This window comes from Zootoca vivipara, chromosome 1 (assembly GCF_963506605.1).
Source record: "Zootoca vivipara chromosome 1, rZooViv1.1, whole genome shotgun sequence".
NCBI classification, from domain to species: domain Eukaryota; kingdom Metazoa; phylum Chordata; class Lepidosauria; order Squamata; family Lacertidae; genus Zootoca; species Zootoca vivipara.
Window position 1 is genome coordinate 89124700 of NC_083276.1, and position 18401 is coordinate 89143100.

An 18401-nucleotide genomic window follows, 5' to 3' on the forward strand; every position below is an offset into this window, starting at 1 on the left:
GCCATAGAAGCACGTTAATCCACAAACATGAGAGAGAGATTCATTGAGGATTAATGTGTATTGCATTGTAGCAAGCAGGGAAAGTGTACACAAAATACAGAGCTGCTCATATTCAAAGATGAAATGGAAACTTTGCTGTGCAACATGCTTAGGGAGAGACATCTAAACCATTTGATTAAACAGGGGTTCAAATAAACTAATAAAAGCTACTGTCCAAATTGGCAGTCTGGATTCAAGACTAGTTATAACCAGAACCAAAAAAATGTTTAGGGGTACTCTCATTTTGACTCAAGAAAATCACCATTTTATAGTTCAAATCGGGGGAAATAAAGACAGTAAATGGACAAAAGTACCAAAATTCACAAAATAAAATAGTGTTGGCTTTTTATTGCAGCACTGATATTCAAAACTGGCTCAGGCTGCTGATCTTTTCTCTGTCTCCAACAAATGCAAATGTATCTTTGCTTTTAAGGGTTGTTCAATTCCAGTCCTAGCAGGTTAAGACTTGAATGTAATGGGGTACAAGAGTGAACCTCAGTTTCACCTACCCACAGTATACAGAAAGTTTTGAATGAACCAGGTTTCATGGGAATATATATTCATTCAGAGCCAGTAGGGACAGAGCCAGAGGGACAGATCCTGTTTGCATACAAATGCATAAACTAAGGATGAAAGGATCTGTCAGGTTTGGTTCTCTCAGTTCCTCATTTAACCACACTTAAATTCAGTTCTCTGGATTTTGCTGCTATTTGCTTTTTTTAAAAAAATCCTTATGAAAAATCCATCAGCATTTTAGTGCAAATTTCTCGTAATGACAATTTCAACCAATGTACATATTTTTGCAAGCAATTTTCCCTACTATAATGCATTTTTTCAGTTATGTTGTGAACCACCCTGAGATGTTCAGATGAAGGGTGGCATACAAATTTAATAAATAACGATAAGAATATTTTCATTAATATCTTCATTTTATGTATGTTCTCCTAATATCTGCATTCTTGTAAACATTGTTTGGTTGGAGAATTGCATTGCAAAATTCAGATAGTTGTGATTTGGGGGGGGGGGGAGGATAACTGCACTTCAATTCACTTATTGTTTTGAAAATTAAGAATTTGATAGATTTGGCTTTGGATGCATACTGAATTGAATTTCTCTTCTATCCCTAGCATAAACATAGGCTCAGTTCACAAAAAAGCATTCTATGCATTGTGAGAATATGTGAGCGCTAGGGCCACTCTCATGTCGTGTTGTAATTTCAGTAAATGAGTGTGTGCATTACCTCTGCTTAGCTAGGCATAAACATTGAGCACAGGGATGGAGGAATAGCTGCTTTCTACTGATAATTGTAGAGGCAAGTCAAATGGTTTTCAATTTAAGTAGAACAAGAATTACCGCTCATAATTCCCGCCTACCCCATCATTTCCACAAAGATCTACAAAATGTGCACACAGTCATTTGTCTACCTTGTCACAACTACACATGTTAGGAAACCAGTTGGTTAACTCAATTGCATGTCAGTTGCATTAGATAAGATGCTAACTGCAGGCTTAAGGCCACAGCTACTCAAAAGGCAGAAATTCAACAGGGAAAGCATTTGCATCACTCTACCAGGAAGAGTTGAAATTCTGTCTGCTAGGCAGCACTTACAGGCACAGCAGTCTATTTTTCCAGAGAGCAATAGAGGCAGACACACATCTAAAGTCTTCACCACAGAGTAGTCTGTAACATGTAGGATGTTTGAAAGTAACCTATCATCTAAGCATGAGTTCAGGCAAAGCAAACAGCTCTTTGAAGCTCTCCTGGAAAGTGTTGTTTTTTAAAAAAAATCTGTAAATTAGGACTTGGGCAAATATTGTGTATCTAACTAAGCAAAGCAATTCTTGATTTAAAACAGCAAAGTGAACCTTTGTGTTTTCAGATTAACATACATGAATTATGGAAAACACAATCATCTCAAAGCTTTCAGAGAAACAGTGTTTGGACAGTGCTTGCAAATTCAACGGTTTTCCCAGGGCATATATACGACTAGCATATTGAATCTTGGAACATGGCATTCAAAATTCCTCTCAGATGTACTAATCTTGTTTTAAACTTTTAGGTTCCATTTGGATTAAGTTCTTCCTCCCTATTAGGGAAATGCTTTTTTATCAGAAGAAAACTTGACAAAAATGAAGGTCTAATTGTTTCTTTTCACGTGGTTATTCGGCTAAAATGTTCTGTGCCTGCTAATTTCAGCTTAATTTAAACATAAAAGGAAATACATATTAGAAAGAACAAGCCGCAAATATTCTAGCAGAAGCTATTCTAATGGGCCAAGCTTTGTGGTTTAATTATTAGATAATACAGAGGAATACAAAGAGTGGATTTTGCCTCTGCAAAAACTCCCAGAAATAATAAAAAAGAAAGATTAACTTTAAAGGACTTTCAGCTCCTTATGCCAATGCACAGAGTTTCAAAGTCTGGGAATCCAAATAAGGAAAGATACTTTTAAAATGCTAATTATAAAATATTATAATAACACTAATAACTTCTATAGTTATTAGTATTCATTGCAAAGCAGCAGCTATTATGCATGTTAGGTTGGATAGCTGGATATGAGTATATCTCTGTCTATGGTCCTAATAATGAATGAGCAGATAGGTCAGCTGTCAGGAATCTTGTCTCTGCCCAGGGCTGCAGATCCACTGGAAAGTCAGCACTGGTGGAGCCAATAGTGTGCAGACTTTGCAATACTGAAGGCTTGCAAAGTTATCCCTTGCTCTGTCTCCTGTCCCCCCCCCCTCCTACTGTGCCTCCCCATACATCTTTCTTCATCTGTTTGGATTTCCCCCTTTCTTGACACAAGTATGAACCAATGGCATGAGCTGTGCTTTCCTACCACCTTCCATCTCTCCATCCACTTCAGTTCCCCCCCCTTCATTCCTTCCTCCCCTTAGCTCCATGTCACTTAGCACATCAAATGGCAATTTACGTAGGTGGGTGAGCCGCCATTGTGGAAACCCTCCATAGCTAGAAGCTCCCTATTATCACATCGCGTCCACTCATATGCAGAGTTTTGCAATGGAGTCCGGTCAGATATTCAACTGCATATCAACAGGTATGATTAATTAAGAGATGAGAAATCAAGTTCATTCGTGACAGCCAGATTCATCTGTGAATGGAATCTAGAAAGTATGATTCCCCACTTTGGATAAAACGAATAATCTTTCCAAGAATTTATTTAATAAAGCAAATATCTGATTTAAACCAATTCAGTTTATGTGTGCTTAATTCTTTTACCAAATAGTCCTGGTATTAGAATAAACTGTTTTTCATAGTGTAGTGGATTAGATTTTTATTAATGCCCCATTCAATAGTTTGTAGAGTGTATCGATTTTAATAAGACATGAATCGAATAAGGTAAAATGTCACTATATTTGCTAAGAACCTAGTATGGGGCAATCATTAAGTAATGTTAGAATTTTATTAAATCAATTTTATGCACTCCCTTTAATTAAGGAGAGATTTCCTTTGACTTTGCATGTACAGCTTCAATAGAACTTTTACTGTGTGTCAGCAAAAAATAATAATATTAGAAATGAAAGGCTTACCAGAAATTACTAGAGTTATTAACTTGGTGATGCAGTTGACTTTAGGAGGGAAAAGGTGGGAGCCTTGATTAAAAGTCTGCTATTGCTTCTCAAGTTCAAAAAGGAACTTGGGAAGGGAGTACCATGGGAATGTTATCCCTGTACAGAAGGCACTCTCTGGCAAGAATAAAGAAAAGCACAATGCAATCCTTTATATGTATATTCAGAAGTTAAGTCTCATTGAGTTGAAAGATTTATTCCCAGGTTAGTGGTATATATTTTCAGCCTAAATGATATTGGAAACAAATTCCTATTTAGCAATACAGTAACTATTTGGGGCATTGTAATTTGTACTATTATTTTTATTAAGCTAAGGCTACATTCCACAGAATTAATGGTGAGCAATTTCCCACTGACTTGCTTCGTATTTGGCTCAATCCCTTTCAGCTGTCTTGGAGCTCTCTTGTAAAAAGCTCATTGTTTCGCCAAAGGGTTCTCTTCTGGCTTCTAATGCAGGAATGGAAGATCTTCCACACAATGACAATCCCATAAATTACACATATGAAAAGGGAGAGACAGAAGGCCAAGAGAGCTGGCACTGTGCAAGAGGCAAGCAGGGAATGCCAGTAGCATATATATTCAAAGACTGAAGATTCCACTTTTTCCTAACACTTAAGGCAACGGGTGTTTCCATGCCCTACTTCTGAACTGTATGTGGAAGGTAATTTCAAATGTCTTTCTGATCTATGGATTGAGCTGGGAGGCATTGTAAACAACATTTTCCATGCTCCTCGGAGTTTCTGCATAGTCCACATGAGCATCCAGGCCTTAAATATGAGACATTACTCCTCCTACCAGTCCTTCCAGAAGATGATCATACACTCCACCATTTATAAGAGTGCTTTTTGGGGTGGGCATGACCAGTAAGCCTCAGTGGCCTGTACAGGCAGTTGATGCTGAGGTGACATTCCTTTTTAACCAGACCTTTGGTTGATTTGATTGATATCCTATGCTCTTTTAAAATGTGGGTGGGGGGGGGTGGGGGTGTTATTGGGTTGTTGTTATTTTGATTATGTATTTTGTGGTTTCATATTTTGATTTTATTCTGTGAACTGCCCTGAGACCTGCGGGTATAGGGCGGTATATAAATTCAATTAACAACAACAACAGCAACGTGAGGTGTTCCCTGCGGGATTAAACCCAGGACCTATCTGGTCCAGTATCCTGTTCTCACAATGACCAGCCTGATGTTGGGTCTGCAAGCAGAACCCAAGTGAAAAAGCACTCTCCCAACTTGTGATTCCCAGCCATTGGCAGTGGGAGTATGACACAGCCAATATGGCTAGTTGCAATTTCAAGCCAGGATTCAGATTTAGAGAGGGTTTGAACTGATTGTGTAATGTTTTGCAGCTTTCCAGATGGGGGAAATTCATTTCTGAAGCCCTCCAGTTGAGATTCCATTGCCACAAATCAGTTTACTCAGAGTACAGAGTAGCAGAAGAACAAAGCAGGCATGCTGCAGAAAAGTTATTGCCTTCTTGGGACTTTCTGAACTTCCACCAATCATTAATTCCAATTTAAAAAGACACCATGAATTGCGGTTGCAGAAATGTTACAGAATTGTGATCAACGCAAGTGGTCGCGTCAGCTGTACAGTTAACTTTTCCCGGCTGGGTTTGGGACTCTTAGGGAGAGACTATTTCATACATGATACTATTTTGTACTGGCTGTTAGGAAGATGCCTTTTCAAATCGCCAGCAGTGGCCACTGAGGTGGTTCTATAAGGGACTTGAAAGTATACCCTTACCAGAAATGGTTGAGAACTGACAATCATAGCTGCCAAGTTTTCCCTTTTCTCACGAGGAAGCCTATTCAGCATAAGGGAAAATCCCTTAAAAAAAGGGGTAACTTGACAGCTATGCTGACAATGGAGGAAGGGGGGGCATCTCAGTCATCACTGGAGAAGAAGCACAGATCCTGATTGGCTACTATCGCATGCCTAAACTGAATATCAAGAGCCAATCAACAGTTTAGCACTTGGGCCTGAACTCACCAATGCCTCCTGACTCTTTCTGATCCGGTTGCCTTCCCACTTCAGTAGCTGCATTCTGGCGACCTCCCTCACTGGTCACTGATGAACATCACAGCCTTATTCTCTACAGGTTATCTGTACAAACATTTAATGTTTTCCAGCATATTTACACCAAGATGGGGAAAAACTTTTTTTTCTAAAAGAGGGTTTTTATTATACAGTTTGATTTTTTTCATCATCATTACCAATATGGCCATAAACTACAAGACCAAAAGTAAAACAAAAATGTTTAATCATAGTAAAAATATATATATAAGCAAAACCAACCAAAAATAACAACAACAAAAACCTGAGGTGGCTTTGGAAATGAGAATAAGAAAACCATTGTTTACCAGAATGAATTTGCGCTGCTGAAACTCCAGAGAGTGTAGTGTGGCAATTACATAAGAAAGCCTTTAGCCTAATTATGACTTCCTTACTATTTTATTTGGGCTATCAAATTTTCATATAACAGCTTGCAAAGCAGGTAGAAGCTGGTATATGTCAACACTTAAAAGTTATATTTTATTAATATGGCATCATGAGTGAAGAGTACAACTTGTTAGAAACAAACAAAAACCAGCAATTATCCTGCGCTACAAAAAATCCAATATTATTCTTTCAGATTTAACAGTTGTTGGCATCTTCAGAGACAATGGAGTGCACCCCTGAGTTGAACTCAAACCACTATGTTAGCAGGACCAAAGTGACCTTCCCAGGGTGCAAGCCTGGGTAGTGTATGTGGAGGTCCTGGACTCCCCAGACAACAAGACTCTACTATTGGTCTCACTGATGTCATCCAAAGGAAAGCAGAGCAGTATGCTTGGCACTAGCTTGGCTGCAGAAGTTGCTGGAAGGAGTTGTACAAAGCACCATCCAACCATCCCTAAGATTTGTGTAGGGTTTACTCCTTAGCCTTTTCTTCTCCCAAAGATATCCCATAGCTCCTACGTAGATGGGCTACCTTCTGACGAGTCCCCTCTGCCCCTTACTTCCCTCTACAGCACATGAAGAAATGGTCTTCTTGACTGTTGGACTCAATTTTGGTCTCGTCTGCTCAATCCACCAGAGCCTATCTTCACATGCAGGCAAAGTCCCTAACTCATTGAGGGTTTGGGACCCATCGGCTACCCTCATCTGGTTTAGCTGGCCAGTTGAAGCCATTCCTGGGATGTGGCCACTGTCATATGCTGTCAGCTTCTAGGAGCCATAGATTGAGACCTGAGTTCACGGTAGGGACCAAAGGTGGACAAGCTACCCCAGAAGGAGCATGACATGGCCCCTACCAGAGCTACCAACGCTCCCCTAACACCCCAGTAGCTTCTCAAAAATGTCAGCCACACACCCTAAAAGGGGTGAATGAATCTGTCAATTTCAGTTTCTCATTTTTCCAATCTCATGTTCAGTTTTCGATATTTCCAAAGCATTGTGTGATCTGTTTGTTTTTAAGTCTTCAGGAATATTCATGGGAATTTCAGTCATGATTTCTCCTGATATATACATTTTCATATGCAATTTTACCCAGCATACACATTTTTGCAAAGCTATTTTCAAGCATGCCAGTGAGTTGTAAAATTGTTGTTAATGGATGCACGGAAGATATTCAGCTCAGTTTGCATTTCAAATATGAAACGTCCTCATTTTGTATTCTCTGAAACTGAAATGTCGGCATCCTTCAAAAGTCTCACTTTTTCAAATGTTACAGTGCAGTTGTCAAACTCAATATTCTGTACAAAAATGTGAATATTAGGGGAAAGTGTTCATTAATGCAGGAATTAATGAAAGTAACATGATGGTATAGCATGAGTCTCTTAATCTCAGGGCCGTGAATTTGAGCCCCACATTGGGGGAGGGAGGGGAAGTTTAGACAATCCCTTTCAACTCTACAATTCTACAATTCTATGAAAAATGCATTAGGCTTGCAAAAATGTATATGACCATACTAAAATGCTGGTGAATTTTCATGAGGACTTTAAAAAATAAAAAGCTGATCCAAAATTGTGGAAAACAGAAGTTAAGGACTGGAAAAGTGAAAAATTGAGAGAAACTGAAATTGGCAGTATTGTTCATCCACATTGATTACATTGGGATAGCAAAAGAACTCAACACAGCCCAGCACACTGTTACTCTGTGCTGTTTTGCATTCTTATTATAAGCATGCAAAACGTGCTTTACACAGAGGAAAATCACAGCATCAACCCACTACTGGCCTTCTTCAGGTGCACCCACCAACTGCATATTGTAGGTTGTGTTTGCACAATTGGTGGCTACTGCAGCCTCATCGTGTGGCCACATCTTACACATGCACAATGCCTGCATGCATGGGCTAATTTCCAGCATTTCTCTGCATGTGCACACGGGTGGAGGCAAGTGAGCATGATCCCTACATATATTCAGACAAATATCTGAACGGTGCTGTAGAGAAGCAGAGGCATGCTTTACTACATAACCCGAGAAATGTCAGTCACTTTCCGCATTTTTTACAACAATCATACACACAAAAGAAAAAAAGAAAAAGATGACCTGCCACAACATCTATGGAAGTCATATATTAGCCTTTGACGTATTTACTCTGGAGTCATCTTAATTTTAAATTATATTGATGTCCCTCTTGAAAACTCCCATACTGCACAGATAGTTTGTCAAACCAGATGAAAAACTCCACCATTTCTTTTCTTCCTCTGCTTTAGAAAATGCCCCATACGAAACAAATCTTTCTGTTTTTCATGCTAGTGCTGAATAAACAGATTTTTAAAACATCTAATACACAGTTATGAATCGCAAACTTGTCAGAATCCAATTATTAATCTGATATTTAGATACTTATTTCAGCCCTTGTAAGAATTCTGCTGGCTCAGCTCTGAATAATTGCACTTACAGTAGGCTCATACGCCAGCCTTGGTGGACTATAATGCAAGCATATTTTGCTCATATTTGATAACACTTCACAGCACAGGGGGGCAGAATAAGCACCATCAAATTATATGTGCTGAATTAAAATCTGGTAAAGTGCTTTATTTTAATATTTGAGTGCATAAGAGTCTGTTTTTAATAAAATATGCACTGATGAGAATTATAATAGAGGAAAGGAGAAATATTTCAATTCAAGCTTCTTCCTCTTATTATAAAACCACTTTTAAGGGGCAGAGGCTGTTAGAATCAATGCTGTAGATTTGTTTCCAGTTACTTAATTACTCTGTCTGTATGATTAATAGCAGATCTATTTACTAATTTTAAAATAGCATGCCCTTAGTAGTCATGCATTTTCCTAACTGTGTTCCATTTTCAATATTTTTACTTCTTGTGTCCAAGAATTAGTTTCTGGATATTGCATTTGGCATTGTTTTTACCTACAGTGTTCATGATTTTCATCATAAAACAAATACTCCTCTAGTTTACAATCTGTACTGGGCAGATGGTCAACTAAAAAAAGCACAGAATGATTCCTTCAGGTATAAATAACTTGGCCAATTAGAATTTACACAAAATATATCTATGCCATCCAGTGATGTGGACAGAATATTTTTGCCGCTTTCTTTTTCCATGAAACCTTTCCCATTTCATGAGCTCATTAATAACTATGAATGGATGCCAATTGCAAATACAATTGTAGGCAAGCTTGCTATTACCAACTTTGTTTCCTAAAAACAAGTTAAATAAGCACATTAAATTAGATAACTTTCTAGGGCATCAGAAAATTTTCTTGACACAACTGAATTTCTGCTCCATGTAAATTACGCTGTGAATATTAGCCTAATTTACATAAGACATTTTTCCAGCTCAATATTTTCTAGAAAATCTAACATTGCTAATGCCAACTCTCTGTCATTTTTTTTTATTAAAGGCAGCATATAAAAGTCATTAAAGCAAATCAACAAAATATTATAGCAATGAAAAAGACAGCTAGGCAGACAGTGGATAAAAGGAGAGTCTGCCATTTCAAAAATGGTAGATAAAAATGATAAGGACAGGTTCAAACGGCTACCCTTATGAATCAAAATTAAATCCAAAACTGAGCCTTGTATCCAATACAGCACAAGGATTTTTGTTTGCAAAATGGGACTATCCCATCTTTTCTCCCCCTGCATGCACTCTGCATCCTCCCCAAATTTGTTTTGAAGAGTTGAGGGAGCCCCAGGAGTAAATCCTTGCACAGATGAGACATTTATTTAGTGCTGCATTGGATGAAAAGCAAAACTATAAGCATTACTTCACACCAAAAAAAATGACAAAATGCAAAACCAATTAACAGTACAATCCTAATTATGCCTACTCAGAAATAAGTCTTATTGAATTCACTGAGGCTTGCTTCCAGCTAAGAAAGGTTAGGATTGCAGCTTAATTCTAGCAAAATGATTTTTTTAGCAAAAGCTCAGGACAGCCTTTGCCTCCCACCTAAAACTGCCAGCTGGAGATGAAGTTCCATAACGAGAGAACAGGGATGTGTAACTGTTGATCGTGGGGCGTTCCTGGTCGATCCTGGGCAATCACATGTTCCTGGTAGATTGAAGGGGGTGATCTCAACAACTTTGCTGTAGCGCCCCCCGAAGTAGATCAACAACTGTGGGTGTTCTTCCCCCCAAAAAGCTCAACAACTTTGGTCAATCCAATGGGAAGATCACTGCCAGTGTTTTTATAGTGGGAGTAGATTGCAGTCTCTTAGAAGTTGGACATCCCTGCTATAGAACATACAAAGAGCCCCACTAAATAAGCCAATGGCTTATCTAGCCCAGTATCTTTCCATAGTGGCCAACCAGGTGACACTGGGAAACTCACAAGCAGAGCAGGAGTGCAGTAGCCCCTTTTCCCACTGCTGTTGTCAGAAAATGACATTTCAATGCATTTTGCCCCGAAACCTACAAGTTTAATGTAACCGTCACGACCAGAAGCCATGAATTCCCTTATCATGTTCCATAATGTGTTTGTATATGTTCTTAATTAGTTTTATTCTGCTTGAAATTTTGTAAGCCATCTTGAGAATTTTGATTCGAAGGGCAGAGTGTAAATCTTTATTTTTCAAAAGTGGTTGCTGATGGATGCAAATGGATGGTCATCTATCGTCCCTCATCAACATTTGTAATGCCAGCAAGGAATGTGGTCACAACCCAGCCCTGGTTTAAGATGGAGATCAAATTATTTCATTTTACTGCAGTGGCTAAATCGCCTGTGAAAAACCATACACTACTATTTCCCACCATATATTTATGCAGGGTTAAAGGTAAAGGTAAAGGGACCCCTGACAATTAAGTCCAGTTGAAAACGACTCTGGGGTTCCGGCGCTCATCTCGCTTTACAGACTGAGGGAGTCAGTGTTTGCTCCGCAGACAGTTTTTCCAGGTCATGTGGCCAGCATGACTAAGCCACTTCTGGCTCAATGGAACACCGACACCAGAGCAGCGCATGGAAATGCATTTACCTTCCCGCCGGAGCAGTACCTTTTAATCTACTTGCACTTTTGATGTGCTTTCAGACTGCTAGATTGGCAGGAGCTGGGACAGAGTAACAGGAGCTCACCCCGTCACAGGGATTCGAACTGCCGATCTTTTGATCAGCAAGCCCTAGGCTCAGTGGTTTAGACCACAGTGCCACCCGTGTCCCTCTTATGCAGGGTTACAGGTTCCCAAATTTTAAAGGGAAATGAAAGGTCTTCCTAGCCTTAAATACAAATATTAAAGGTGAAACTGGTCTGCTTCCAAAGATTCTCATTTTCTTCGTAGATTGTGTTCCTAAATGTTCCCCAGATGAAAATTCAGTATGTGAATATTTTCTGAATTTATTGAATTTCAATAAATTTGCTAAATTTAGCCAACTTAGTAAACTAAGTAATATGTGATTTAAATATTTGGCAGATATCTTGAGTATTTGGTAATTAGTATACAATTAGTATACAGAATTTATAGCTGATGCAATGGTATAGCAGGACTTTTCAGATCACAGTTCAATGATTGCACGCTGCAGAAGTTTTCAAAGTAGTTTTTATAAACCATGTTCAGATTCAAAATTTGCTTCAAAATGTTTTATTCAAAAAACCCTGTATGATGAATATTCAAAATATTCATTTTTGAATATTTATTTCTACCCTAACATCTATTCATCAAATATAAGTAATGCCAAAAATAGTCAGAAGAGGGCTCTGTTCTTCCTTCCCACCAAAAGTGTCAAAATAAAGTGTATAAATCCCACTCAACTGGGCATTAGCTCCCATGGAAGTATAATTTCATCTCATAGTGTATTTAATGCTTATGATTCATCTGAAGGTGTGTCTGTTGTATGATAAGAAATCACCAAGGTTCCCTGCAGAATTTGTTGAGCACAGAGAGTTGCAATAGCTTATTTATACCCTTGTAAAAAATGTACAGAATGCATATAGCACAATTACATAACAATAGATATTAATATTAATTTGCATTCACAAGGAAAATTACTAAGAATGCTCTTTCTCAGGGTCATTGCCTGGTGGTCCTCACTCAACCCCCTCACCCAACTTCTCCCTCTTAGCAAGAATGCTAACACAACTGCCTCTTGTCCTCTGAAAACTCCAATGGGTGCTGGCTATTTTAAGGGGATCTATTATTACTATGCTTCCCTAGAACTTGGAACAATTCTGTTTCTTTGCTGCTTTGTTTCTTTGCCTCGTCCCTTTTCCTATAGAATTACAGATGTGTATACAGTATTGGTTGCTCAGAGTCTTATGGAAAATATAAGGCTTACAATCTAAATAAACGAGTCAGCAAAGCTAATATCACCTCCAAAGGTAGCTGGCTCACTGATCAGGATAGGAAGCAAGGCTGGCATCCCTGCCCTTTTTGTTTGTTTGTTTGTTTACTCACCATTTCCAATTTCCCATTCCATTGACTGCAATGGGAAGGAATTAATTACATCAGCTTCTGGACTTGCATGGTTTCAGAATGTCCCCTTTCGGCATCCAGTGGCTGCAGAAGACAGCTGGTAGAACAGCAATGACAACTGAGCTTGATACTGTACTGCATGAACCCCCCAGGGTCTCAACATATTTGCTGGTAGGCCTCCATTTCCATGGGTGGGGCCAATTCTCAGCCGTCTTGCAGCAGAGCACAGGGTTGGTCCTGAAGTAATGCCACTAAAACATTTACAGTTGCATTAAAGCACTATGTTGTTGCTTAGTTGTTTAGTCGTGTCCGACTCTTTGTGACCCCATGGACCAGAGCACACCAGGCACTCCTGTCTTCCACTGCCTCCCGCAGTTTGATCAGACTCATGTTGGTAGCTTTGAGAACACTGCTCAGCCATCTCGTCCTCTCGTCCTCAGGGTCTTTTCCAGGGAGTCTTCTTATGAGGTGGCCAAAGTATTGGAGCCTCAGCTTCACGATCTGTCCTTCTAGTGAGCACTCGGGGCTGATTTCCTTCAGAATGGATAGGTTTGATCTTCTTGCACTCCATGGGACTCTCAAGAGTCTCCTCCAGCACCATAATTCAAAAGCATCAATTCTTCAGCGATCAGCCTTCTTTATGGTCCAGCTTCTCACTTCATTACATCACTACTGGGAAAACCATGGCTTTAACTATACAGACCTTTGCCGGCAAGGTGATGTCTGTGCTTTTAAAGATGCTGTCTAGGTTTGTCATTGCTTTTCTCCCAAGAAGCAGGCGTCTTTTAATTTCGTGACTGCTGTCACCATCTGCAGTGATCACTGCCTCCATTTCTTCCCCTTCTATTTGCCAGGAGGTGATGGGACCAGTGGCCATGATCTTAGTTTTTTTGATGTTGAGCTTCAGACCATATTTTGCACTCTCCTCTTTCATTAAAAGGTTCTTTAATTCCTCCTCACTTTCTGCCATCAAGGTTGTGTCATCAGCATATCTGAGGTTGTTGATATTTATTCTGGCAATCTTAATCCCGGTTTGGGATTCATCCAGTCCAGCCTTTCGCATGATGAATTCTGCATATAAGTTAAACAGGCAGGGAGACAATATACAGCCTTGTTGTACTCCTTTCCCAATTTTGAACCAATCAGTTGTTCCATATCCAGTTCTAACTGTAGCTTTTTGTCCCACATAGAGATTTCTCAGGAGACAGATGAGGTGATCAGGCACTCTCATTTCTTTAAGAACTTGCCGACTTAAAGATTATTCTAATGCAGAGGCGTAGAGCAGGTCTTTACACATGTGAATTTGCAAATATTGAAATCCTTACACATTCCTGGTTTCAGGTTGAAGTGAGCTGTTGGTCCTGAGGCTGAAGCGTTTTAAGGGCACGTCTCTCGGGTCCTTGACAGGGAGTTACCTAGTTCTAAATTGGGGGGGGGGCGGCTTTTGAGATTTAAATTTAAATGATGGACGTACTGTGGAAGTTGTCAATAGATATGCAGCATGGCATTCTGAGGCATCCATGATGAATATGTTTCTGTGTTCCATGGAGGAAGACTTGGAGGTCCCTTTAAAAAGAATTCTATCATATTTCAGAGGAAGAGCCAATATCAGCTGAGGTCCCAGACAAGAGAAGATCAATATGTTTTCAGTGTTTAGTCTATGCCCGAGAGAGTGATTAGAAAGAGTCCAGAAGCTTGTCAGTTATATCGGGCTTTATAGATGCGGCTCATGCAATATGTGCCCCTACAGTTTACAAGTAAAAGAAATAAAAAGTGAACATATGCAGTTCACTTTTAAAATCAACTCCATGACCACATGCAACTCCAAGAACGTAGTTTATTGCATACGGTGCCCTTGCAACAAACTGTATGTAGGCAGCACCACGCGGGCACTAAAGGTACGTATAGGAGAACACAGATCACGCATCCGCAATAAAGTGATGGAAGCCCCTCTTACACCTCATTTTTTACAAATGAAACACAGTGACTCCGATTTAATGTTTTTTGGCTTATGGCAGTACACACCCAAGAAATACCACAAGCAGGATATCCTAAAAATATTGAGACAACAAGAAACTAAATTGATTTTTATGTTTAAGACATTACAACCGGACGGTTTAAACTCAGATCTTGACCTTTCTGTATTCATTTAAACGAACACACCAGCAGTATAACATACAGTAATCATAGAGATACTGTAAGTGTTATCAGTACTCACATTCTTCTGCCCCCTCCCAATTGTCATCTTTAATTATTATCACCTGTGAACCAACTTTTTGTATATAAGTGTGCTCCAAACACAGGATATTTGCTTAGTCAATACATGCTCAAACCAAAAATACTCTGAATACAAGAAATGTAAGTATCTCTTTATGTGTACATGTATTTTAGAAATTGTATTACTGTATTATTTCAAACAATAATCAGAATTTGATTTGTATTACCAGTGGATATGTAAATGAGAGAACCTTTTGAAAAAACACCTGAGCATTGTGGCCTAAGCCAAGATAAGTGGTTTCATACAAATTGTAAGTACTGTTTCTGATATTTGTTCTGTTTATATGTATATTAGTGTCTTAATTCGAATACTAATAAGACCTGGTTTATACCACCAGTGAATGTACTAAACATAAAAGTACAAGGAGAACTACTGAAGAAGCCCGTCATATGGGCGAAACAGGCAAAAAAACGCCGGCAGCCTGTCTACTACCATTGACACCTCGTTCGACCTGCTGCCACTTGCTGACCGCTAGATAGCCTCAAAGACTATAAAGACTGGTTTGCCTTTAATTTGTACATGCTATCTGCTTAACGTTTGATTTTGGCTCTTGTGTCAGCACTTGTATATGGTTCTCTTATTGTTTTCTCTTTGGATTAATAATACTTGATTGAAACTTGATTGAATTTGGTGCCTTTACGTGCTGCTTGTTTTATTTTGGACTTTTGAAGAAATTGGCAGCATTAGCCCATCATCTCTGTTTTTGTTGTACCTATGGCTTCTGGCACTCATGTGTTTGGTTACACTGAAGAAGAACAATCCCGCATTGTAGGGGATTTTCCCTTAGATGAGGAAGAAGGGAGGGACATGGTGAATGCTTTAGAGGATTTAATGGACTTGGGGAGGAAAAGAACTAGAGCATATTCACATGCATCTACGCTCTCGGAATATGTTAGATCCAATATGATTCCAAGGGGATTGAGGGTTCTTAAACAACCCAGTCTTTACAAAGGAGATGAAGAATTTGTCATGAAATGGACTGGTATACTCAATAGATGCGCCATTGATTTAATGTTACTAATCATCGAAAAATCTAAGTCCGAAATGAACAAATTTGACCATGAAATAGAGAGGATTAAAAAAGATTTCAAGAAGGAAAGTGACAAAACCACATTTGATAGAGAAATAAAAATTTTTGAAGATTCTATTAATGAATTTAGTAAAGAGTTAAAATTATACAAAAGGAAAAAATTCAATAGAGATAAAGATGATTATGCAAACAATAGAGTGTACAATTGGTCTAAATATGAAAATAGAAACAATAGGTTTTTTGACAGAAAAACCAAACATCCACAAACAAAAAACGACACTACTATTCCAGATGAGAACAGTAGCATTTCCAGCAGAGGATCATCAGAATCAACATCTGAGTTTAGACAATTAAGACCCAGACAACATACACAGTATGACCCTCACAGGCGCAGGGGCAGAGGGAAGAACAGATAACTGTCGTTAATCTGTCAAGCCGGATACTCTCCTCGGATGAGTTGAGAGTACTCAGTTTAGGCTTAAATTTTGCTCCCACCCAAAAATATTCGGCCCTAAGCACTCGCATTGATGTGTATAAAATGATCCGTCAACTGAAACTAAAATTATTATTTCAGTCCAACACTGATACCTTGGACACTAGTACTCCTTTTAAAACCAAATCAACCTTCATCCCCCATAACCAGGATTTTAGGATAGAAGCTTTTCATCATGAAATTATAAAAGACTTAGACAGATTGGAAAAACGTCATATCCCTACTAGACATAATATAACTAGAGAACAACAAGAGCTAATTCATAGCTTGGCGAATGACCGCTCCATCACAATTAAACCTGCGGACAAAGGAGGGGCTATTGTCTTAATGGACACAGTCACTTATGAACGGGAAATAAACAGGCAATTGGCCGACAGAAGATATTATTTACCTCTTAGTTATGATCCCACTCAGAAAGTTTCTAACCTTATTCGTATCACGGTCAATGAGGCTCTAGCGCTAGATTATATTTCTATACAAACCGCCGAGTTCCTACTTTGTAAAAATCCACGGGTCCCTATCTTTTACACTCTCCCCAAGATCCATAAAAATATCACACCACCCCCGGGCCGTCCTATTGTCTCAGCTGTTGGTTCACTCACTGAACCCTTATCCAAGTACCTAGACTCATTTATATTTGAATACTCCACTGCCACCACCACATATATCCGAGACACTAAAGATCTCATTGCTAAACTGGAAGACCTTCCCGTGCCTAGAGGAGCGATCCTGGCAACACTCGATGTAGGTTCTCTCTACACTAATATCCCACTAGAGACCATAAGAGGGACCATTGAAAATTTACTACGTTCCAGACAAGAACAAACCCCTCCTTATTATTTTTTAATCCAATTACTGGATATTGTTTTTGAAAATAATTTCTTCAGGTATAAAAATGACTTCTACATCCAAACCAAGGGGGTTGCTATGGGCGCGGCATTGGCCCCATCGGTAGCAAACATTCACATGATTGACTTTGAAAACAAACATTTTTTTTCTGAATCTAACCCCTTTACAAATGACATCATTCTGATTAAAAGATACATTGATGATTTGCTCATAATTTTTAAATCTGAAGCAACATGTATTGCATTCCAAGAATGGGTGAACACATTGGATTCCCATCTAAAATTTACTTGTCAGTATCATAAAAAAGAAATTCCATTTTTGGATGTAGTGGTCTACATTTCAAATAGAAACACCTTGGCATTCAAACCGTATAAGAAATTAACGGATTGTTACTCCCTACTCCATTACTCTTCAAGTCACCCTTCTCATTTAAAAAGAAATTTACCATACGGACAGTTAATCAGACTGAAAAGGAATGCTACGGACAAGAGAGACTATAGAAATGCGGCTCATCAGCTAGAAAAAGCTCTCGTTAACCGGGGCTACCCTAATTGTATCATACAGGACGCATACAGACGTGTAGACGGTCGCAATCGAAAAAATTTGCTTGAAACACGGTCTGATAGCATTAAAAACAGAAAACCCAGCCGCCTGGTCATGGGGATGGATTTCACACCCCTGGCCAGCCACATTAGAAACATTATATATAAACATTGGCATATTGTGGAAGACATACCTGGCTGTAAAGATCCCCCCCTTTTAGGGTTGAGGAAGAAAGGAACTTTGCGCAATCAATTGGTCAAAGCTGATTGTTTGGAATCACCATCCATTGTCACTAAAGGCCACTATAGATGCGGCTCATGCAATATGTGCCCCTACAGTTTACAAGTAAAAGAAATAAAAAGTGAACATATGCAGTTCACTTTTAAAATCAACTCCATGACCACATGCAACTCCAAGAACGTAGTTTATTGCATACGGTGCCCTTGCAACAAACTGTATGTAGGCAGCACCACGCGGGCACTAAAGGTACGTATAGGAGAACACAGATCACGCATCCGCAATAAAGTGATGGAAGCCCCTCTTACACCTCATTTTTTACAAATGAAACACAGTGACTCCGATTTAATGTTTTTTGGCTTATGGCAGTACACACCCAAGAAATACCACAAGCAGGATATCCTAAAAATATTGAGACAACAAGAAACTAAATTGATTTTTATGTTTAAGACATTACAACCGGACGGTTTAAACTCAGATCTT